We start from the raw sequence: 26083 nt of genomic DNA, 5'->3' as shown, positions 1-26083 counted from the left end.
ATGGCCTCTGCAAGGTTGTGTGCAGCCATTTGTTTTTGTAACATCTGCTACATCTGTCCCACGTGTTCTTTGCAGCTCACAGTTGTTAGTTCTGCCCCTCTTGACTGTGACAAAAAGGTTTTGAACAAACTTAATGTCATAGCTTGTATTTGATGATATTCTTCTTTGTTATTTACTTGAATGGTTTGATCATTGATTGGTGGAGTAATATGGGGTTCTGATAAACTAAAATTATTTGTTAAAATAACATAAGCTAACATATATTTTTACATTTATGCAAATGAATATGCAATATGTATAACTTGAATAAGTAATAAATACAGAAACACCATGTTTAACAATATGTAAATGTGTAGCTACATTTATTTTACATTACATTAACATTTATACGGTCTTTGGCCCTTTGAGGGCAACCATAATGCTGATGTGGCCCTCTGTGAAAATGAGTTTGACACCCCTGCTATAGGGCTAGAGTGCCAGTAAGGAAGTCAATGGGAGGTCGGGGAAATTTGCGAAGGCTTAAACTATATCTTAAATTATGGCTATGGGTCTAAAACACCCCTCGCTTATCAATGACTTGCTTGCAGTCAACATGTATGAAACGGATTGTTTTTTCATTGGTACATTTCCGTTTTATAACGTTTTGAATACAAGTATAGTTTTGGAGAGTTCCAGTAATTCCAGAGAAATTCCGCGATAATAGCTCTTTAGTGGAATACACAAAACACGTAATTTATCGGCTGATTTATGAATCGTTTTCAAATAAACGCTAGATTATCGATAGTATATGTGTACTTATGCACGCTAGAGAAGCAGGCTGAAAAATCTATTATCCATGACCTGGTCAGCGCTAACGTCATACACACACACAGACACGCTGCGATGGCTGAGAAAAAAACATCCGATTAACCCAATACTGGTAAAATAGAGTCCTTACCTCACATCAGATGTTCTGCAAAAAGATTAATCCAATTCCTGATCGCCATTCCAAATATTGAACACATTTATTGATCCAACGCTATAGTCCAAAACACATAATCGACGCTGCTCCCAGTGGGGGGACTCAATGCAATAGTATCCAACTGCATGCCAGAGAAGGGAAAACTCCGGACCGGACTTTTTTTCGGATGCACAAGCCCACCCAATCCAATCCAATGATGTGCAATACCATCCGGGAGACAGGCGGTGGTATTTGCCCTTTTTGAGCTCAGAGCCATTCCCAATGTTAACGTCAGGCTGGATGGATGAAAAATGAATGGATATTGCTAATAAAAGGAGAAAAAGACGAGAACTCGTCATTGGCACTCGACGCATGGCGAGTTAAGACGACTAAAGTCGTTGTTGGCACTCAATCTGTTAAGTGTTGGGTTTCAGAAATGTGATATCTCGTTTTGGCGCTCAATGAGTTAAGTTCCAGGTTATTCAGGCTGGAATCTCCTGATCTGCTATACCCACAGCCTTGGTGACAGGATGCCCAAAGTAGAGAAACTAACAAGCCACTTGGACTGACCAATTATGTCTTGTAATTAGGTACATTTGGTTAAATAGATGAATACATTGAAGTAGACCTATTAATTAATAAAAAAAAAAATGCCTGATTTATAAAAAATATATATGTACATGAATGAATTAATCTTTATTTTTTCTAACATGATTTAATAAAAAAAAAGGAAAAATATACATATCACTGTTCAAAAAGGAGTAGGGAGAAGCCTAAGCTTATCATGCCCTACCCCTATCCACCACTTCCAAGTGGGAACATTCATTAATACTAGGGATGTTAGATATTGGCTTTTTTACCGATATCCGATATACCGATATTGTCCAACTCTTAATTTCCGATACCGATATATGCAGGGTCCCCCCCCCCCAAAAAACTGAATAATTTCAGGTAATTAACATTACATATCTCTTGTCATGGAATTAACACAACATTATGCATACTTAGGGCGGTCAGGTGGCGTAGCGGAGATTGCGTTCGTCACCAACCCCGGAGACGCTAGGATTCGCCTGTTCGAATCCAGCTCACAGCTCCGGGGTTGTCACCAGCTTGGCTGTCCGTTCACACTAATACAATTGGCAGTATTAGAGGGTGGGAGAAGCTGGCGGGGTGGGTCCGGGTTGTTGTAAACAGCGACTCCTACAGTTCGGTCGGGGCGCCTTCTAAGCGCGGATAGGATCTAAGTGGGATAATGTGATCCTTCCACACGCTGTCGCTACGCCCTCTCAGTGAGAATCCGCGCTGCCAGGTGAAAAGAAGCGGTTGATTGGCTGGACGTGTGTTGGAGGAAACATGTGATAGCCTCCACTCTCCCAGACCGACTGTGGGGGGTAAGTGCGCAGCGACCAGGAAGGGGATTGGGAATTGGCATAACGACTAACATTGGGATGGGAGAAAATCGGAGGAAAAAGGAGGTAAAAAAATAAAAAATAAATGCATACTTTTGACAATAAATAAAATAAGAATGTGTTCTTACTTGCTTGCCTGGGTAAATAAAGGTTCTGTATCACACTAGCTCACGCTCAGCGTCTCATGCATATATCTCGCTTCAGCATATATACACTGAATAAATTTCAAAATGTACCTTTAAATGCCAGCATTCATCTGGCCACACCCCCATCCGCTTACCTATATAAGCAGGGGTGGTGCCACACACTCATCTCCTTCTCAAATTTCATCACAAGCAACGTGTTGCTATATGCCCACTTGACGTGGAGAAAAATATTGGCTGGAAAAGCAATGTTTACGAGGAAAGGAAGAACAAGGAGATACGTTGACATCATATCTTTATTTTCTCTCTCACTATTTTCGAGAAAATACGGCGATATTGTCTTCGTCACTGGAGTGTCTGGAAGATGGTGATCATTCTAAAAATCCTCCACCGGTTTTCGTATTGGGAGCACGCCGCTGCATGCCTCTCAACTGCAGTTCCTTGCTGTGTTGGTTGGGGTGAAACCTTTCAGGACACAGCTGAACTGTAGGATGCGCCGCTGTTGTGAGAAGCGGTGGGTTTCAGGTTGGGTGAGTACTGTTTGCTTGCGGCTCCACTTGTCTGTTAGTGCTATGGGGGCTAACTGACAATGTTTACGAACACCGGCCCCAGTTTAAGGTCTTTTGGTTCAGCCTCTTGGGCAGCAGCGGAAGACCTTGATCTGAAGCCCATTATAGTTTGACTAGTGGGCCACGACCATTAACACTGGTGATCCCTGTGTTTTCTGGACGAGTGGATATCTCTCTGTCACCGTGTTAAGGCCCCATCTTTCATAGCCAAATGAGAGTATTCCCTCACGAGGAGATATGGGCATAGATGTTCTTTAGCGGAAGATCTGTGTTCAAAGTCAGCTACACAGGCCAGTTGGGTATTGTGCTGGCTCCGTCGGGTGTTGGTAAAATCACCGTTGTAAAACTGTGTTAACATCTTGTTTCTCTTTTCTCTTAAAAAGTGAGGAGGGTTTCAGAACGGCGGCCTGTCTGGGTGAGTGTTATATCATTGTGTACAAGTTCAGGTGATAGCTGCTTAGCTTACGGTTAGCCAGTCAGCTGTTAGCTGCGGCGTTAGCCTGCTGTGATCACTGCGTGGCCTACCTAGGTTGGGCCTACTGTTAGCCAGTCAGCTGTTAGCTGCGGCGTTAGCCTGCTGTGATCACTAGGAAACGTTAGCTTGCTGCTATCGGCCAAGGCCCAGCGCGGGGTGGTTCCGGCTCCTCGCGCGCCGCCGCGAGCTCCCCTCTGGTCGCGTGCGCCGTTCGCTCGGCGTCTCGCGGGCAGGGGCAGTAGCAACCGACGGTTGGAGCGGCCGTTAGCTTAATGCTACTCTGTTGAACGTGCTTTGATTATAACATGTTTTAAACACTCTTGACTACGACGTCATCTTTGACAGAGGATGTTCGTCGAACCTGCCCTGGGCCAGGACGGCAAAGCCTGCGTCAACAAAGGGGACCGTAGCGACGGGTTGGAGCGGCGACGCTGCCCAGATCGAACAACACTGTCGACGGCTGTGTTTTCTACGGTGTCTTGAGACTGCACTTCGTTGATCTACGCTCCGGGTCGGCCAGGTCTGACCAGACCTTGTACACTTCTTCTGGCTTTCCCTTCTAAATGTTTTGTAAATAACGATGTTTTCCAAAACGAGTGTTACTGCACTACATTTAGGATACGACGCGAGTTGTGTGTGAATTGTCTTGTCACTAGGTATTTAGCTTCTCCGTGCAAATCGGGTTGTTGTTTCAGATGTGAAAATGATCTGGTTTGTTGTGTTGAGAAACATCATGCGTGTTTATATGTACCGTGTACTCACAACTAAGGGGGTTAACTAACCTATAAAGCTATGCTTAGTGACAAATGAGTAAAGAATGTTCTTTTCTCAGCCTGTAATGACAATGAACAGTGTGTTCACATATTAACAGGTTTTCCTGTTTTAACTGGCCGTATTAAGGGTAAAGTAGGAGGATTGTGTTTCCCCCCGGTTCCCTGAGGATTTCATGCTCCTATCAGACATGTTGTTGCACTACATTGTGTCTCTGTGTGGTAGGGATGCGATGTAACCCTTAGCTTGATTGCTGAGGTTGTGCTAAAACTGCTGGAGAAACTTTATTTTCCTAAAAGAAAAGATTGTTTGGTCGCTTTCGTGTGTGCTTAGCAAGGCCTGTGGCCGATACTAATCGAGAATTATGTATTCTCTCATTATGAAAAACGGCGTTCCTCTGTAGAGTGTTTTTGCCATTTTTTGTAGGTGATGATGGGTTGTGTGTGTCATGTGACCTACAACTGGGTTGGACTGGCCACAGAAGCACATGTGTAAGTTTGGTACCGGGGCTCTTGAAGAGCCCTCTCTATTCTGTGTTTTTTTTCTTAGTAAAAATCAGATAGCAGGTTAGCTCATGCGCTGTGTGAAGCTGTCAGACGCTTCATAGAGCTGACTATGACTGTGTCATATTCTCTTTTTGTCATTACATCGTATCATGGGTGTGGGGTCATAAAGGGGTGAACTGGTAACCTTTCCTTCCCCTTTTTTCTGTTGGTCAGGGGTAAACCCACCTGTCCTTCAAGGTTCCTGTCACGTTGCGGTTCGGCACGTCACAGGGTGAGGGGGGGGGGGGGAGTTTCCTGGTCACACGGCCTGGAATATTGGGCGTGTGCACCGCAGAAATTCCCCCGCCATAGAGTACGTCACCGTGCGCGTCTCTGTTGGTAGGACTTCTGTGTGCTGTTCAGGTCCATGTGATGGATCTGTTTCGGGGGGTGGTCAGGGCTCCTCCTCACCAAGCTCCTATTCGGGCCTTCTGTGAGTTGGGACTCCTCCTTCCATGTGAGGGAGCCTCCTTCAGAGTACAGAGCCTCCTCCTCAGATTGTCAAGGTGAGTGGACCCTCTAGAAGGGGTCCTACTCTATTGTGTATGTATTCGATTCAATTCGATTATTGAGTGTGTATGGGTTCAGTGCCTCCTCCCCGGAGAGCCCTAAATCCAATTTTTTACATGGCTCAAGGTGCAATATATTCTTTTCAATCTGTACAGCTCGCGTGGGAAGTCTCTCTGGGGATTCCCGTCTCCTTCCTATGGGAGGGTGGTGGGATGTAAAAATGTGAAATTTTTTTACCCCCGGCTGTGTAGACTTGGATACATACTGTTGGTGCTTCCTTCTTTTCTACTAAAAAGAGTTGGAGTTAGGAAGTGTCACACCCCTCTTGTCGTTCCCCATGGCGCCTTGGGGATTCAATGACGGGTCTAAATAGCCTGTTCATTGATGTGGGTGTGTCCCGACGCACGTATAGTGCTAGCTCGGGGTGTTCTGTAAACAGGCGACTGACTGGCACGCCTTGGTTGCTTGAGGTTAAAACGGCGTTTTTATAAAGCAACTGGGATGGAGGTTTTTCCTCTTCCGACGACCAAATCCAACAACCTGGTTTTTGTTATCGACGGATTCTCGTTCATGTCTGGGGGATGATGACGGAATGGATCTGAACATATGTAGAGGGGTCTCACGCCCTGGGGGTGGGCCACCGGGCGCGGTTCGCCCGAACGTCTGGGTGGCGCCTTCTTTTCATGTTTAAGATCAACACGCATATCTGCCCTTTCTCCTGGAGTAGGCATGTCGGCGTGGTTAGGGCACAGGACTGGTTCTGGTCACGCTGGTCCGGATCAGTTGAACCCGTTGTCCGCCGGGGATGCAGATCTGCTGTTCTGGTACCCTGAGGGACTTGGGCTTTTTTCAGGGGGAAAAATGCCAGGTTGGTCCGGGTGTCACAGGGTTAAGCACTATGGAGACCCTGGTTGGGTACGTTTTTTACTCAGCACTGTCGTAATGGCTTACGGCCATGCCAACCTGTACACGCTCGATCTCGTCAGATCTCGGCCGCTACACAGGTTGGTCCTGGTTAGTACTTGGTTGGGAGACCGCCTGGGAATACCAAGTACGGTGTGCTTGGGGCTGGTTCTCCATTCTTTTTCACTCCTCTCTCACGCATGGCGAAGAGGGGCCTGTTGGGGTGGTCTTTGACCTCCTCTGGTGACCCTGTGCTTCCCGTATCGCTGGGCCCGGTCCGAAGTAATGTTTCGTCGACCCGTAGGCCTGGGTTAACCCTTTTTTGGAAAACTAAAACACTTGTACTGCGGTATAGCCGGTGTATACCCGCAGGTTATAGGAACAACCACCGCATTGAGTAACACCAAGGTGGTTGATTCCCTGGTGTGTTGGAGCAGTGTCAACTCCCGGGTTCACCGTTTGAGGGTGCCCCTGCACGTTCATGACGTCTGCCAATCGTGTCAGCCTTCTCTGCCTCAACCCCTCTGGGTGGTTTTTTTTTTTTAAATGGAGGCTTGGTCATGCAACGCCGCCAGCTTACGCCCCTTCCGCCGGTGCGGCTGTGTTCAGCTGTCCCCTCTGGCGCCTGTCTCGTCCGCAGTCTCCAGGCTAGGGTTAACAGCCTGTTGCCTGGTTTTTCCCCGGTGCGCTGCCTGCTTCCGTTGGTTAACCTTTTTTTGTGTGCTTTTTTTGTGTGCCTGCCTGTTCTGCAGGGTCAGTGTGCCAGGCGGTGTACTATTGGGGGGACAGGGCCCGCTCAGCTGAGGGGCCTTTGTCCGAATACGCTGGCGATGTGGGGGGCGGGGTCACTAAGTGCCCACCTGGTGGGGTCTTGATGCTGGCATCATGGACTTCTCCGGGCCCCCGTTCCAGGGGGTCCAGTCCCTTTGGTGGGTCTGGGTCTTCCTTCGCGCTCCGCTGCTACGGCCTTGCCACGGGGTTGGGTTTGCCCTTGACCCCGTGATTCTGGGGGCAGTAACGAGGTTGTTCCCTCCGTTCGTTCCCGGGTGGCATGCGGGTTGTGCGTGTGTGTAGTCGTGGGGTCAAGCCACGGTCTGTTCACCCTGTGCGTTGAGTTGCTTGAGTGCCTCTTCGCACGGTCGGGTCCGTCGCCCTCCCGTGAAGCCCCCAATAGGGGGGGTGCCCTCCATTAGGGGGGGTCGGGGGGGCTCGGTCCTCCCTGATCTGATGGTTGTGGGGGGCCTCAGCAGGGTACATTTGTCGAGCTTCTAGCTCCCGCTCAGCTCCTATTATGCATGAGACGCTGAGCGTGAGCTAGTGTGATACAGAACGTTAGGTTATGACTATAACCAAGTTCTGTTAACACTAGTGAACGCTCAGCGTCTAGACGCCGCTGCGGCCCTTGATTTTTCATTGTGGTGAAATTTGTTGGGAAGGAGATGAGTGTGTGGCACCACCCCTGCTTATATAGGTAAGCGGATGGGGGTGTGGCCAGATGAATGCTGGCATTTAAAGGTACATTTTGAAATTTATTCAGTGTATATATGCTGAAGCGAGATATATGCATGAGACGCTGAGCGTTCACTAGTGTTAACAGAACTTGGTTATAGTCATAACCTAACGTTAAATAAATGTAAAAAAAATAAACGGTACCAATAATTCTTCATTCTTAACACTTTTAGTGCCAGCGACGTGTTATGTCGTCATTTCATGCCCCCCGTTGAGTGCCCACGACGCGAATTGTCGTTTGATTTTTTTTATTAGTAATCTGAATTCATATTTCATCAACCGAGTCTCCCGTTGGTACAGCAGCCCCTCTAGGAGCTCTGATGGGAAAATACCGCCCCCTATCGTCTATCCCTGTGTAACTGCAGGCCATTCGATTAGACTGGTGGATCTGTGGGGGGGGGGGGGGGGGGGGGGGGCTACTGGCTCCACTATGCTGGCGAGGGATCTGATGATGAGGGAAGTGATCGCGAGATGGAAAGCAGCCTGGAATATATATTTACAGCAGCCAATAATCAATCAATAAACACGATCGATATTTGGAATGGCGATCAGGAATTGGAAATTTTTTTGGAGAACATCTGATCTAAGGTAAGGAGTCTATGTTACCAGTTTTAGGATAATCAGAGCTGTCTTCACTGAGATAACAGCGTGTCCCGTATGTGTGTGTGTGTGTGTGTGCTGTTGAGGAAATAAGAGAATCGATTTCTCAGCTCGCTTCTATAGCGTGCATAAGTACACATATACTATCGATAATCTAGCGTTTATTTGAAAACGATTCATAAATAGGCCGACAAATGACAACGTGTCTAGTGTATTCGAGAATATTCCAATAAATGCCGTTTATGACGGAATCTTAAAATTTTCCGGAAATTTTCGAGAAAACGATAGCTTTTCGAAATGCTATAAAAAGGATATGAACCGATTAAAAAACTATCCGTTTCGACAATGTTGACTGCAAACAAGTCATTGATAAGCGATGGGCAGATTAGACAGATAATTTAATAATTTAAAACATAGATTATGCGTTTTTAACGCTATCATTGAAGTGGATGATGGCACTCAAGGACATTAATCAACGTTAATGGCCGGCACTGAAAGTGTTAACATTGAAAACAACTAAATAAATAATATCTGCATCCATAATGTACAAAATAAAACGACAGTTTAGAATCCAGAAGATTGACAATAGTCACTTCCCCTTTTCTCTTTTTGGTAATTTGTTAATTGTTAGGATTGGTGGGGTAGTGAGGGAAGGAGAGGAGAACCCAGGTTGCGGACAGGAATGGAGGAGGCAGAGACGGCAGGGTAACGTGTATATACAGACTTTACTAGACCACGATACAAAAAGAAACAAACGGCACAGCAGTGCTGGCGCTAATAACATCAAACTGAACTGTGAACACGGAAAATAAAACTCAACAAAGCGAACACTACAACACTTACGTAGAATGAATACAACAGAGCAAGACGACAAGGGCAGGAACAAGGGGTAACCGGAGGGATGACGCCACAAAGAGGAGAACACAGAACCACACTTAAATACACAGACTAATTATAATTGGAAACAGCTGGCGCCAGTCCAAAACATAGAATAAACCAAACTAGTCACCAAGGCATTACTACAAACACAAGACCAAACAGGAGAACCACATCACACAAGGGAAGGGAAGGTCAACAACACACTAGGGCTGACCCCTATTAATCGATTAGTCGACTAATCGGTCGAAAGGGGCCGTAGTCGACTGGCCAACCTCTTAGTCGAATATAATAAAAATTTGAATTTTAAATTTTTTTTCTTTTTTTACGTCGACCAATAGTCGACTAACGGCAAATTTTGGCCAATCCTAGTCGACCATCCAAATCCTTAGTCGGGGACAGCCCTACAACACACACAATAAAATTACATTACCGTAATTTTCGGACTATAAGGCGCACCTGAATATAAGCCGCAGCAGCTAAATTGAATGATGTGTACATATATAAGCCGCACTGGACTATAAGCTGCAGGTGTTTTAATGTTTAATTACCATATGTAAGGGTTCGTGCACAGAGGGGATTGTCGGGAAAGAGATGGCTGTTTGATTAAGCTCCCATTTATTAACATTTTTGTTTAAACAGTAACGGTAGCTAGCAGTGCACGCGAGCGGCACGGGGAGCGGAGCGGGCGGTTTTGACGTGAGCGAGGAGTGGGTTTTAAAATGGGTCGGCGCGACGTCCGGAGCGAGAGTTCTCCTCCGCTCCAATCCACTCCAGGCCGCTCACAGTGGTTTAACACTGATGTAATATACATGTAGTACAATGCCAAAGCAACAGATGGCGATGTACAAACATGAAGGCCATTTTCAACCAATGAGAAGGGTGAACCTGTGATATCCTGTTCAGGCTTTGTCACTCACATCCTGTTAGAAAAAGTTTTGACGCCATTGTTGTTGTCGTTAGCTTACATGCTAACATTAATGGCAGCGACCATAGCATTGTGGCTAGGCTAGCTATCATCGCTTAATAGAGCTAGTGAATGGATAAACAACGTTATTTAACATTGCAGAATGGGTACAATTACAATGCGGCTCAATACAAACAATTGTTAATGGGCCCAGGGGGTGTAGACTGTTGTAGTTTGAGCTAATTTACACCATGCTCAAAAAAAAAAAAAATCTGCCGAGCGATGTGGCGCGGGGAGCGCTCGATTCAAGGTGAGCGGTGAGCGACTTGCGGGCGAGGTCAACATGAGCGATTAGCGGAGCGGACCAAGCTTTAAAGAGCAAAGAGCGGATTTCTCGCCCGCGCCGATCCGCTCACGTGGCCTGGTAGCTAGGTACTAATGCTAGCTCACAGAACGATAGCCACGCTAGTTAGCCAGCCAGGTACCAACACCAGCTCACAGAACGATAGCCACGCTAGTTAGCCAGCCAGGTACCAACGCCAGCTCACAGAACGATAGCCACGCTAGTTAGCCAGCCAGGTACCAACGCCAGCTCACAGAACGATAGCCACGCTAGTTAGCCAGCCAGGTACCAACGCCAGCTCACAGAACGATAGCCATGCTAGTTAGCCAGCGCCATCTAGGTACTAATGCCAGCTCACAGAACGATAGCCACGCTAGTTAGCCAGCCAGGTACCAACGCCAGCTCACAGAACGATGGCCACGCTAGTTAGCCAGCCAGGTACCAACGCCAGCTCACAGAACGATAGCCATGCTAGTTAGCCAGCGCCAGCTAGGTGCCAGCTCACAGAACGATAGCCATGCTAGTTAGCCAGCCAGGTGCCAACACCAGCTCACAGAAAGATAGCCAAGCTAGTTAGCGCCAGCCAGGTACCAACGCCAGCTCACAGAATGATAGCCACGCTAGTTAGCCAGCCAGGTACCAACGCCAGCTCACAGAACGATAGCCACGCTAGTTAGCCAGCCAGGTACCAATGCCAGCTCACAGAACGATAGCCAGTTAGCCAGCACCTGCTAAATCGAATGCCAAACTGATGATATCAGGAGCCATCAGTAGCTAGATAACATTAGACAACGCCTCATGCATTAATAAACTAAAGTGAATAGTTCGTTGACTGGGTCATTTTGTTTAATGCTTCAGTTATGTTGAAAGAGGAGCTCTGAGCTCTTGCCGTAATGGTTTGTTGACGTGGGTCTGTGAGGGGGAGGAGGAGGGGCAAGGCGTGCACTGCTGCAGCAGATTTAGGAGTCTGATCTGACGGTCACAGAGCTGAGGGAGCGCGCCCAGTTAGCTGTAAAAATCCATAGATTAGTCGCACCGTTATATAAGCCGCAGGGTCAAAAGATGGGGGGAAAAGCCGCGGCTTATAGTCCGAAAATTACGGTAATCAAACAATTAATTACATTGACCACATTTGTGAGTACAGACTAAATGGACGCCTGCACCATCGAGTGGTGCCCACTAGAGGGTGCCATGAGACCATTGAAAGGAGGTAGGGAATGTCCAATGTCTCTCTTATCATAACAGGCCCACAAAGGGCTGGGCCTGGGGTCGTTACAGTACCCCCCCCCCCCCCCCCCCCCCGAACGGGCGGCTTCCAGACACTCGATAACGTCCGGGAATGGCCGAGACAGGAGGCCGAGACCCCGGACTGAAGTGAGGGCGAGGACCCGGAGAACTGGGGCCGGGAGCCAGAGAAAAGAACCCAGGAGGGGCATAGCAGCCAGGGGGGCTGAAAACGGGTGCAGAGGCCCGGAGGGGAGGGCTGGAGCTGGAAACAGGCCCGGAGAGGGGGGCTGGAGCTGGGAACAGAGGCCCAGAGAGGGGAGCTGGAGCTGGGAACAGAAACCCGACGAGGGGGGGTGGGGATGGGTGCAGAGACCTGGAGAGGGGGGCTGGACCTGGAAACAGAGGTCCGACGAGGGGGGGTGGGGACGGGTGCAGAGGCCCGGAGAGGGGCGACGGGGACAGAGGGCCGGAGAGGGGGAACGGGGACAGAGGGCCGGTCAGGGGACCTGGAGCACAGGGGCAAGGGTAAAGAACCCTGAGCAGGATCCCGGACGATGGACCCTCCAGCCGCCGGACTAGGGACCGGATCAGGAGAGCCGGAACGGAGGTGCGACGGCGACAACTCCCGGAGTAGGACCCAGCGTAGACCACGGCGAAGACCACGGCGAGGACCAGGGCGCCGGTCACGGCATAGGGCTGGACCAGAGGGGAAGCCAGGACCTGTCGAGCCAGGAACCGGCGTTGCAGCCGGACCAGGCGTAGAGGCTGAGCTGGGCGTGGAGGCCGGACCGGTTGTGGCGACGAGGTGTGGCGTGGAGGCCGGAGGGGGAGCGGTGCCAGCCGGGGATACACCGACCGGAAGCAGACTGGCAGCGAAGACCGGGCCAGCTGTGGAGGGCTGGCTAGCCACAACAGCCACGCTAGTCCTCCGAGCCTTGCTAGCTCTCGGAGTTCTGCGAGCTGCAGGGGCTAGGCTGACGGTAGAGGCTGGGTTAGCCGTGGAAGCCTGGTTAGCTGCAGGGGCTAAGCTAGCAGACGGGGCTGGACTAGCTGTGGAAGCCTGGTTAACTGCGGGGGCTAAGCTAACAGACGGGGCTGTGCTAGCTGTGGAAGCCTGGTTAGCTGCAGGGACTAAGCTAACAGACGGGACTGTGCTAGCTGTGGAAGCCTGGTTAACTGTAGGGACTAAGCTAGCAGACGGGGCTGGACTAGCTCTGGATGCCTGGCTAGCTGCAGAGGCTAAGCTAGCAGACGAGGCTTGCCTAGCTGTCTCCATGAGAGTACAGACCTGGTCAGCCATAGCTCTCATCTGTGGCTCCTGTGTCGGACTCTCCTTTGCTATGTAGTCTATCATCTTCAGCCAGAAGACCCACTTAGCAGGAGTGTAGTTTACCAGATCCCCGTCTATCATGCCATGCACGTTGGCCAACGTCTCATTCACTTTGTCCGCTGAGTTCTTGTGTGGTGGCGTCATTCTGTTAGGATTGGTGGGTTAGTGAGGGAAGGAGAGGAGAACCCAGTTTGCGGACAGGAATGGAGGAGGCAGAGACGGCAGGGTAACGTGTATATACAGACTTTACTAGACGACGACACGATACAAAAAGAAACATAAACGGCACAGTTGTGCTGGCGCTAATAACATCGAACTGAACTGTGAACACGGAAAATAAAACTCAACAAAACGAACACTACAACACTTACGTAGAACGAATACAACAGAGCAAGACGACAAGGGCAGGAACAAGGGGTAACCGGAGGGATGACGCCACAAAGAGGAGAACACAGAACCACACTTAAATCCACAGACTAATGGGGCGGTCAGGTGGCGTAGCGGAGATTGCGCTCGTCACCAATGCAAGAGGCTGCGGTCTCGACTCCCGGAGTCAGCATTGCTTGAGGCTTTGGCTGATCGCTATACTAACCCGTTTGGCTGGGTTAGGGGGAGGGCAAGTCATGGGTGGGAATCTGGCGTTGTGGACAGCGACGCCTACAGGTCAGGTGTGGGCGCTTGCTCAGCGGAGGCAGGACTTGATGAAGGCAGCGTGACCTCCCACGCGTTACACTTCACTAATGAGAGTCCTCGCTGCCAGGTGAAAAAAGAGTCACTGGCTGTCGCTGTGCGTGTCGGAGGAAGCGTGCGGATGACTTCAGGATTCCCTTGTACCGACCAGTAGGAGAACATGCGCACAACAACCAGGTAGGGGAGGGGGGAATTGGCACAATGACTAAATTGGAACGGGGTGAAAACAGAAAAATCTGAGAAAGAGAGGATAAAAAAAAATATAAATACACAGACTAATTATAATTGGAAACAGCTGGCGCCAGTCCAAAACATAGAATAAACCAAACTAGTCACCAAGGCATTACTACAAACACAAGACCAAACAGGGGAACCACATCACACAAGGGAAGGGAAGGTCAACAACACACAATGAAATTACATGAATCAAACAATTAATTACATTGACCACATTTGTGAGTACAGACAAAATGGATGCCTGCACCATCTGATGGTGCCCACTAGAGGGCGCCATGAGACCACTGAAAGGAGGTAGGGAATGTCCAATGTGCGTGATTTTTAAACGTAGTCTCTGTTAGCGAAGACGCTCTTTGATTGCAGCGAAGAAGAAAAAGACGTGAAGTATCTTTCTTGGCTTCATTCATCTCTATCTAAATGATCGTATAGTTTTCTATTACCCTTTCCTGCATTGGTTAGGTAGTTTAGATGTTCGGTTCAAGTGAGGGGAGACGGACAACGTGGTCAAAATACAACTGCGGTGTTTATTAATACCACAGCTCAGGAATTAAAACAAGTACATCGTCTCTTTGGTTCAATCTAATTGTCTCTTTGATGTGGCAGTTTTGTCCATGATCTGATCAGCTAGGGCCGATCAGAGCCGTTTCTCCGGTGGTGGTGTTGTTGTCTCTCGGGTTTCCCATGACAAACCCCGAGTCCTCTCTTAGTGGTTCGCTGGTCTGGTTGTCAAGACAACCTGGTCTCCGTGAGTATCGGTGCTCAGCAGAGAACGCTCGTTTTTCGTATCGGCGGAGTCTGCTATGAACCTCGGCTCGGTCATCTGGTCTCAAATGGCTCTCTGTGTCATCGGCTCTTCAGTAGCCGGCTTGGCGAGTCTCAGGCTCTTCTCTCCAGTTCTGTGTGGCTCGCCTCTCAGGGTCCGTCCCCTGTGTGTGTCCGGGTCTGTGTCAGCGCTTCCCCAGGTCCCTTCTGGGTGTGAGTTCCTTCAGTGTGTCGCCATCAGCCCTTTTTATCAGAGAGAGAGAGAGAGAGAGAGAGAGAGAGAGGGGGGGGAGAGAGAGCGAGTCCCTGCCTGCCTTATTTTGGTCACATTCCAGCAGAAACTTGTCTGCTGGTGTCCTGTGACCACATGTTTCGCTGACACAACCGTTTGGGTCCTGTGACCACGGTTTCACAGTTTGAATCTTTGCTGACACTTCACTTGATGAGAGGATTAGTTTTTCCCTGAGTAACATCCTCATGCTTGTGACAAAAATGTTTACATAGTCTAGATAAGAAACAGACTACTCTTGATGCATAGATAATAAAACATGAGCTATTTCCATCTACAAACTCTTTACCATTCTGTAATTGCATTTTAGAATACTAAGATAATTCTTTATTGTCTAGCCAGTGACTCACTTTTAACATAATGGTCCCTGCTTTACATATGTGTTGCAATGTTTTCTAAGGCCATCTAACTAATCTCTCTGACAAAGCCATTAGTTTTCTCTATATCCTTAAGGTCTAAAAACCGTCTAGTCTAACTATTAGAGTTAATGTGTAACTAGTGGCATTCTACTGTGTAAGGGGAGATTTCCAAATAGTCTGTGTCACCTTTCTGACCTCTGGGTCTTCGTCAGCAGCTGCCGTGTTGTAACCTGAAATTCCTTCCTTAGGGTAAATATGACCTTTTTTGATCTCAACGGTTATTCTGAGTTTGGTTTTAGTTCCTTCTAAGATAATGATCTCCTTCCTTGTCTCATACCACTTACTTTAAACAACCTCGCTTCCTGCCAGCTGGCCGGGTGAGGGGCCATTGTCTCTCAACCTCTTTAGCCTGGGGCCACAGAGATAACTTCACATGGTGTACTCTAAATGGCCCTTCTATCAATCAGCATTTGTCTTTCTAATCATTTTCCTACATTTCACTTGCATTTATTCATGTTTTCATTTAGAAATATACGACAGACGCTCTCCGATTGGCTAACCCTAACCCTAACTCTAAGCATAACCATGTCGAAAGAATGCCTAACCATAACCACTTTGAAAGAATGCCTAACCATAACCACTTTGAAAGAATGCCTAACCATAACCACTTCGAAAGAATGCCTAAGCATAACCACTTTGAAAGAATGCCTAAGCATAACCACTTCGAAAGAATGCCTAAGGGCCCGCGTCCACCTAGCGCATATTTAGGACCGCACGCGTCTGTTTTCAATGTATTACAATGGGGAGGGAGCGCATGCGGCCCCATGCGGCCGCCTCTAGGAAGTGCGCTGCCGTCGGCTTCTTTTTTCAGCGCCTTTATGCGGCCGCACAAGCCAGAGAGTTGAAACTGGCTGAACTTTTCTAGAGCGGTGCGCCGAGCGCATATTCAAACAACCAATCACAGCCAGTCATCTACCACTCTGCTTGTAACCTGACACCGGAGCTGCCTGCCTGTCTGGCTGTCTCCACACAGACCATTGAGATCCGCGACAAAACTAATAATAATAACTACACGAATACACTACTAAAAAGCTAATAAAAAGCAAAGGGCGAACTGTGGTGTCAGGCAATAACTATATATATAATTAATATACAATAAAGTTATTCAAATATGCTATAATATGTGCAAAACCGCGGCATGGCTGTAGATTTCTTTCTGTCATCTACAAGATGCGCGTCAAGCCAGCTCTGCCGGCGCACTCCCAGCATGTTTCACGGAGAAATATGCGCTAGGTGGACGCGGGCCCTAAGCTAACCACTTCGAAGCAGATAATATATGTACAAGGCGGAAGAGACCCTTCGGAGCTAAACCAATCAGAGAGGGTCTTTTCTTCTTCTCTGTACGAGGCCTAGCCAATCAGAGAGCGTCGTCGCAAACAGAGGCTACGAAAAAAATCACGCGTCCAATGTCCCTCTTATCATAACAGGCCCACAAAGGGCTGGGCCTGGGGTCGTTACACTAATATCATTGCTTTTTTTTAATAGAGCAATATATTTTTTAAATAGAGCAATATTTCTGCTTTCCTTCATTTTATCTGCTAGCCCATTCCACACAGTTACTCCATAGGATGATATGCACCTACTCCTGAGATTGGTGCGAGCATAACGCTTATCAAAGTTGCAGTTACCTCTCAAATGATATCCCTTATCCCTCTCTCTAAATAATTTTTGTATGTTACCTGGGAGTTCTTGAGTCTTTGCTCGATACATTATCTGTGCCAGTTTAAATGTGAATAAGTCCATTAGCTTTAAGGCATTTGACTTTAAGAACAAGTTATTTCTGTGATCCTGAAATCCGACCTTGTGTGCAATTCTCATAGCTTTTTCTGTAGTGTAATTAATGGTTTTAAAGTGCTTATGTATGCATTCCCTTATATCTCCTCACAGTAATAGAATATGGTAAGACAAGACAACAATACAGAGTATACAACATCCTCTGTTCCAGAATATGTTTTGCACTGCACAATACAGCAATACTCCTTGCTACTTTGGTTCTAACATATCTTATATGATATTTCCAACAGAATTTACTGTCTAACATTATTCCTACAAATTTGATCTCATATACTTGTTCAATATTGACATTTTCTATTTTTACTTGCACATGTGTATCTATTTTGCGGTTTCCAAAGACCATCAGTTTAGTTTTGTCCACATTCAATGATTAGTTTATTAACCTCTTCCACCCGGAGCCTATTTTATGAAAATCTGCCTAAAATACATACCTAAGTAAATGGAATATTGCTCCACGTCTACAAGGGTCATTTGCATATTCTTGGTATCTAGGGACATCTATGGACCTCAGTGAATGTATTCCCAGTGTCAGAAATATTGTGTCTATTACTAGGCTTGCTTAAATTGTGATGAAACAAGGCGGTCAGGTGGCGTAGCGGAGATTGCGCTCGTCACCAATGCAAGAGGCTGTGGTCTCGACTCCCGGAGTCAGCATTGCTTGGGGCTTGGGCTGATCGCTATACTAACCCGTTTGGCTGGGTTAGGGGGAGGGCAAGTCATGGGTGGGGATCTGGTGTTGTGGACAGCGACGCCTACAGGTCAGTTCTGGGCGCTTGCTCAGCGGAGGCAGGACTTGATGGAGGCAGCGTGCCCTCCCACGCGTTACACTTCACCAATGAGAGTCCTCGCTGGCAGGTGAAAAAAGAGTCACTGGCTGTCGCCGCGCGTATCGGAGGAAGCGTGCGGATGACTTCAGGATTCCCTTGTATCGACCAGTAGGAGAACATGTGCACAACAAACAGGTAGGGGAGGGGGGGAATTGGCACAACGACTAAATTGGGACGGGGAGAAAACAGGGAAAAATCGGAGAGGATAAAAAAATTTAAATAAAAGAATTGTGATGAAACAAAGGAGAATATGAATTATGATTTTTCTTTGCATCTTTGACAGTGAATAACACCATGCTAATAATGACCAAACATTAAAAACTGCCACTGATCTCGTTCAGTACCTTCTTGAGATCATGTGTACAAAAAATCTAAGGAAATGAATAAAGGGAAGATGATTAAACAGAAGGTTCTGTAGATGTGGGGCGGCGTGGCTCAGGGGTAGAGCGGGTAGTCCAATGATCGAAGGGTTGGTGGTTCGAATCCCGCTCAAGCCCATGTCCATCCCACTGCCGTTGTGCCCTTGGGCAAGACACTTAAACCTACTTGCCTCGTATGAATGTGTATGCATGTGAATGAATGCTGGTGGTGGTCGGAGGGGCCGTAGGCGATGATTATTCGCCACGCTTCCGTGAGTCTGCCTCAGGGCAGCTCTGGCTGCAATTGTAGCTTACCACCACCGGTATGACTGTGTATGAACGAATAATGGACTCTGTAAGCGCTCTGGGGTCACTGGGGTGTCATGAAGAGCGCTATATAAATCCAATCCATTATTATTATTATACAGTACTGAATTCTCCCATCCGGACCAATGTAATTTGAAATATTATTATAGAATATAGAATAGCAGGCTTATAAATTACCTTATTATAGCCAATTCGCACATTTATATATATACATATATTATCTTTCAAATGGCAGAGTTCAATTTGGATTTAGTATCACCAGGCGTGCATAAGAACAGAATGAAATCTACTGTAATCTACTGTACTTTTTTTATTTTCACCACAGTGCAACCGTCTTGAAACTAATTTCAGATCTAATTGTTGCTGCATGCTAACTAACAATAGGGAAGAGAAACTAACTGCGTTTCAATATTTGTCAATAACGTTACATTTTGTGTTATATTATCCCGAATAATAAGAGTTATTAAAATAATGCATACAAAACTATGAACCTTGAACCCCATAGATCCATTCAGGAAGTGTAGTTTTGAAAAATTCCAACGCAGATCCAGAGCTCTGGATGTCCGCTACAAAATGGCCACAAAAAAACTACAATTCCCATGATTCAAGGTTTTCCAAAATGGTCGCCTCTCGCAAAATATACAGACATTTAGAGAAGGAAAATCTATCTAATAACACTTTAACCTATTCCTAAACTAACGTATTGATGATAATATACATTATAAATGCTGTTGTGACATGGTTATGATGTTTATACTTGAATACTGTGAGGATAGGGTTTGGCGGAGCCCAATAGTAGAACACAGGAGGAGAGAGAATGGAGCGTTTTAGGGTGTTTTAATATTGTTTCCCCAAGTAGACAGGTTACAGGCAGTGAAAACAGAAATGTGCGACAGGTATGAGAATGGGTAGTCGGTGAGAGCAGGGGCACTCCTTGTGTAGCACGGGGCGACAGGTACAGTAGTGTGCCGTGGATGAGAGCAGGTGCACTCCTAGTGCAGCACGGGGCAGTAGACACAGGAATGTGTAGTGGGCGAGAGCAGGAGCACTCCTTGTGCAGCATGGGATGTCCAGGTAGGAGGTGTACTGGAGCGGAGCTCCTGGGCATATAGAGAACAAGGGTTAGGACAAGGTATACAAATACGGACTGGGTTGCAAGGCTTAGGTTCGTCGTCGTACCTAGGAAGCTAGTTTAACACTCCGACGAGGGTGGAACAGGATCTGCAGGTTGAAGTACCATCTCGTTGATGAGGGGATGAGTCACAGCCATGTTGATTGATGAGCTGGCAGCGTGTGAATCAGGGGAACGGATGCTGCCCATATAAGGGTGTGAGAGGATACGGGGTGAGTGAGGCTTCCGCCGTGAATGTGGGGGAGGAGGAGTGAAGAAGGCTCTCGCCGTGATTATGACAAATACATTTGAAAATAAAAACGCAAATTTTGTAGAACAATCTGGAGATATTGATTTATAACCAGATGTCATTTGCGGTCCGCCGACGGACTGCACGGGCGGAAGAGGTTGTCGAACCATATTTAAATGCGGCACGGTGGTGTAGTGGTTAACACTGTCACCTCACAGCTAGAAGGTCCAGGGTTCGATTGACTGATGAAGACGGACAGGAGCACTTGGATTGGTCCCCGGGGTACGCCCCCCCCCCCTATCTGCTCCCGGCTGCCCTTGGGGGGAAGGACGACGGGATGGGTCAAGAGACTCAATTGCATCGGCGATTCGGCGACCCAACTAATTGCATGTGTGTGTGTTCCTGTGTGTGTGCCGCCCATCGCATGTGTGTCTGCCTGCATGCCGAATAAAGACTTCTCTAAAGTCCAGTTATTATTATTATTATTATTATTATTATTATTATTATTATTATTATTATTATTATTATTATTATTATTATTATTATTATTATTATTATTATATTATTGTTATTATTTTTTGTTTGGACAATTCAGTCATAATAATCTCTAAGAGTTCCTTTAAGTTATTTCCAGAACAATTTAAAGATAGTTGATACCTTACAAATGTAATTTATGTACAAAATAAATAATATTGGGCCCAACACTGACCCCTGTGGGACTCCACGGGAAATGTCCAGGCATGATGACATAGATTACCCATTTTAACAAACTGTTGTCTATTAGAAACAGGGGTGGGTTGCTCATGGGACGGGGTTGCACGCCGTGCAACCGGCTCTGTGAGCAGAAGCACGCGCGTGCACACAGGAATGCGCTGCACTCGACTGATGCGCCAACTCGCTAAGTACCCACCTGGTTACTTTGCATAACAATAGCACCGGTCGTCAGGTGTGTTCAAAACATTCTCATATACATTCACACAAAACTTGTGAATGAAATGTGTTACATTCCATTCGTAGAGGCAATTAGGCACTGTCTTTAGTCTGTGCTTATGCGAGGGAACATTTATGCGCAACACTGATTAGAAATGTAACTTTTTAACCAGCTCAATGCTACACCTCTCATCCCAAATCTTTCCATTTTATACTGTAATATGTTATGGTATCAAAAGCTTTTTTTCAAATCTATAAATACTCCTACCGCAAATTCCTTGTTGTCAATACAGTTAGTTATTTCTTCCGTCAAATCCATTAGTGCCCTAGTTGTTGATCTATTTCTTCTAAATCCATATTGGCTGTCAGTTAGCAAGTTGTGTTTCTCAACGAAGCTACCCAGTCTCACAATGAAGAGCTTCTCCAAGATTTTAGAAAATTTACATAATAAAGATACAGGTCTATAATTTGTTAAAAGATGTGTATCTCCTGCTTTATACAGAGGGATAACCTTAGCCGTTTTTATTTTGCTTGGGAATGTACCTGTTTTAAAGGACAAATTACAGATGTATGTCAGAGGATTTACCACTCCATTAGCAACTTCCTTAATTAAGGCCATATTGACCTCATTCCCATCCTGTTCCACCTGTGCGGTCCATCGGCGGACCGCAAGTGACATCTGGTCATAAATCAATATTTTTTAGACTTGTATAAAAGTTGCGATTTAAATTTCTAACGTATTCAAGTATTAACATCATAAACATGTCACAACAGCATGTAGAATGTATATTATCATCAATACGTTAGTTTAGCAATAGGTTAAAAGTGTCATTAGATTAGATGTGTGAATTGGCTATAATAAGGTAATTTATAAGCCTCCTATTCTATATTCTATAATAATATTTCAAATTGCATTGGTCCGGAGATGGGAGAATTCAGTACTGTATCTACAGAACCTTCCGTTTAATCATCATTAATTCCCTTAGATTTTTTTGTACACATGATCTCAAGAGGGTACTGAACGAGATCAGTGGCAGTTTTTAATGTTTGGTCATTATTAGCATGGTGTTATTCACTGTCAAAGATGCAAAGAAAAATCATAATTCATATTCTCCTTTGTTTCATCACAATTTAAGCAAGCCTAGTAATAGACACAATATTTCTGACACTGTGAATAGATACCAAGAATATGCAAATGAACCTTGTAGAAGTGGAGCAATATTCCATTTACCTAGGTATATATTTTAGGCGGATGAAGTAAAAAGGGTCCTTGGTTCTTATATTAAGAACCAGCTATGATACTCTGCGTTGTGTCTGTCCGTTTACTAATTCCCCTTTACTTTAAAAAGGCCAGGAATGGCCTTGTAACGACGGCGGAGCAGGAGAATGAAATGAAGACGATGAGAGTTTGCTAATGTACAAAATCCGCTTTTTATTTCACAAGCAAAAGTGAAATAACAATGCCTGATTCAAAACGTGCAATGAAACAAAGATACCATGAGACTATGCCCTCAGCTCTTTGTTTCAGACTAATCAAAAGGAAGTTACTAAAGGAATGGTCAATGTAGGCCTCTGTTGCCTGGTGTCAACAAAGGAATCTGGTTTCTCGTCTGAAGAACGTCTTCTTCTGTGTTCCTGCTGCCGTCCTCCTGTGGGTCTCTGCATTTGGCTCTGGAAAGCGTGTGTGTGTTGTTGTTGCGTTCGTTCTGCTCTCTCTAACTAGACTGCTAGTATTTAAAGCCTTTACTCCTCCCCTTGGGATCTTACGTCAGAGGGGAGGACCTCTTTAGAAGAGAGAGATTCTGATTAGCTGAAACCCTAGAGCGGCCATTTTGAGTAGGCCTGTCGTCCGATATTACCTTATAGGGAAATATCTTTGCTAGATGTAATTTTTACAGGGCAGGCTGTTTCTTGTTTAGAGAATTCTCTAGTTTAGCGTTTAAATGTATCCGCATTCGATTTATCAATTTATCAATCAAAGATTAATGCTTATTTTGATTAAACATTGAAGTCACCAACTTTTTTGAAGTCACCAACTGGGCTATGCTTGTTCTGATATAATCAGAACCTAATCTCTGCGTTGTGTGTAAACCTTACAAGCCCTGTGGTACTTTAAAAAACCAGGAAATGGTTTTACACGACGGCAACAAAGAGGCGGCGTTTGAAGAAAAGAGTCCCGAGAAGATGTATTTAAAGAATCCGGTTTTTAATGGGATTCAAAAAACAATTACAAATCAAAGATTTGAAAGAACAGTGCAATGAATTCTACCGGAAGCAGTCGCTATGCCGAAGGACGTTAGAATTCAGTCTAAAGTTCAATATCTAAAAAGCATGTATCTATAAGCATCAATCTCGTCTCGGCTCCTTCTTCGATGGTAGATGGAAGTCGTCTCAATGCGTCGCCGCGGTCCTCCGGCCAGTAGGGGGAGAATGTAGAATGGATGTTGCTCGCTCCGTGTTGTTCGTGGGGTTGTGTCTACCTTGCTCTGAACCACATACTTTAAAGACTAAACTCCTCCCGCCAGACTTTACGTCATGAGGGCGGGTCTTTCTATGAGCCAGAGGGCTTCCGATTGGAGAGCCCGTGTTGCCACGTTTGATTGGCTGAAACTAGGTGGACCTAGGTGGAACTAGGGGACTGTCTTTTTTTAATAGACATGTCCCAGAAATCCTTTTAAGGTCTGGTCTCGCTGGAGGACCAAACTGTACTTAACAGCTGCAGTTTGGCAGTTTCTGTTGAGGGAAGTAATAAACTATCAGGGGGGGGTATGCGGGCCATTCTATTGTAAGTGTATTTAGTCAACAAGCCATTTCTATTGTATCTGAGTTTCGGCCTGGGGGAAGTGAGACAGAAGTCTGTTGTGTAAGAAGGTAGATCCTATGTGCTAACTCAACTTTATATCACCAACCCTCCCCCTCTGCAGGCGGAGCGCAGCGACCTCTGTGAATTAGAGTGTATGGTGCAGTGCCTTACCAATAATGTCTGCCAAACGCCTGCTCCTTGTACATGTAAATACATTTTGCCTGAGAAACTACCACAACATCTCATTTAGTCTTTCCACCGAATTTCTTAGTGTCCTAAACATAGATTAAACCTATTGTGGGTTTATAAGACAAACTGTTTTACTTTCTGTATTCTAGGTTAATATCTTTGAAGTTAATTTGATGCTTAAACCTGTTTTAGACCATATTAATATCAGTTCAATATTGTAAACAGATTGATTTCTATAACTTGACTATACTTTGTAAAGATGAAGACACTATTTTATAACTGTTTTTACTGATTGATTTAGACTTTACACCAATGGAACCTATTTATTATTTTCTACTTCTATTAAGTTAGGTTTATTTAATCAAGTACATTATCACTAAATTAGTGTATTCTTATATTAAACCAATGTTTTAGTTTGAACGCTGATACTCTCTCCCTGCAAACCAGGAGAGGCGTTTTCTGCCGGCCGTTTGTCTCAGCTGGTGTTATCTGAAACTTCCTTTTGAAGCTCTGTGTCCTATCTTTATGACCCCCAAACTGGGTGTCCGCTCTCAGCGTTTCTATAGAAAGCTGCAAGCCTGTAAATGGTAACAACCGGGCGTCTGCTAACAGCTGGATTCAGCGTCCTGTTTTGGTAAACACAGTCTTTTGTTCTAATTTCAAAGCTGGCTGACCAACTTTGACCAGTATCCTGTCTTATTTACATATAATGATCTCCTGGGGGATTGCTTACTCAGGTGCAGTTTGCCCAGACCAAATAGTGCATAATCTAATCAGTCACTTTACTTGTGGTCTATTATAAAAAGCTTTTAGGGATTTACTAATATGAGACTTCTAAAACCCATGTATTTGAACTAACTGTTGGGGAGAACATTCAGACTATTCTAAAATGTGTGTGCACTGGTCCTATACCCAATCCAACCTCTTTCCGGAGCCGTTAACCTATGGAACTCAAGATTCAACCAACATTCCCATATTTCCATAATAGTTGGACAGTTTGGACAGAGAAATCTACCACAGTCCCCCGTCGTGGGTTTATATACCCACGTATACCTGCTATTAACTTCTCAATCAAACTGGTCGTACACCGTACAGATACCATAACCCTTTAACTTTAGCAAAATCACATAAAAAAACAAAAAATTTAAAGAATCTCTAAAACACAGTTAATTTCTGTACAGTACCAAACCCATTCAACACCCTCGTTACTTCACTTTCACACACAGTTATCAGTTATTAGAAGTTGACATCCAGTCTAGGGCCGTTTCTCTATACAAAGAGAACATTGACCCATTTATCAGCTTTTCTGTTTATTTCACTATACTTATGTGTATTTAACCAAACATGTCTATATTGTGTGTCTGACTCTGAAAGAAAGAGGATTAATACATTGCACAAAAAGATTTAAACATTTCTTAAGAAAAGAGGGAGCCCAAAATCAAAAAATATATACAATTCTGTTCCCTCCAATGGATCACCGAGACCTCCAATTAGCATTAGCTTTCATCCTGCCAGTTATCCCTCATCAACCTCCTGAGGTTTCTTGATAACTCTTTGTAGTCGAGGACCTCCTTCTGGACTTGTGCTAATCACTGCTCCCTCCGGTTGTGGGCAGTCTTGGTACTGCTCCAGTCTTCACAGAAGGAAAGTTATTTTCCCTCTGTCCTGTTATCGCTATTTGGATTTGTTATGTACAACAGACAATTTGATTGGAAGATCACATTTCCATGCCAGATACACCTCTACTGTTCTGCATTGATAATACATTCGTTTTCCAAATTAGTTATCTATATATTTCATGGCTTTTTATCGTTAATATTCAAAAAATTCACATGTCTCTCATTACTTTGTGCTGTACTCTATTTACTAGACCAATGTCTCAAGTTCAACACAATATACACCCCACCAACCTTTGAGTGTGGAACATTATTAATTTTCACAATCATACCTCCATTTCTGGACAGCTCCCTCGGGGCCCGGACAGCCAGTACTGACGAGACCCCTCCTCCAGCAGTCCCTACACGCACGGCAACAAATCA

This window comes from Notolepis coatsorum (genome assembly GCF_963971535.1).
Source record: "Notolepis coatsorum genome assembly, chromosome: 4".
Taxonomy (NCBI): Eukaryota; Metazoa; Chordata; class Actinopteri; order Aulopiformes; family Paralepididae; genus Notolepis; species Notolepis coatsorum.
This window is presented reverse-complemented; position numbering follows the sequence as displayed.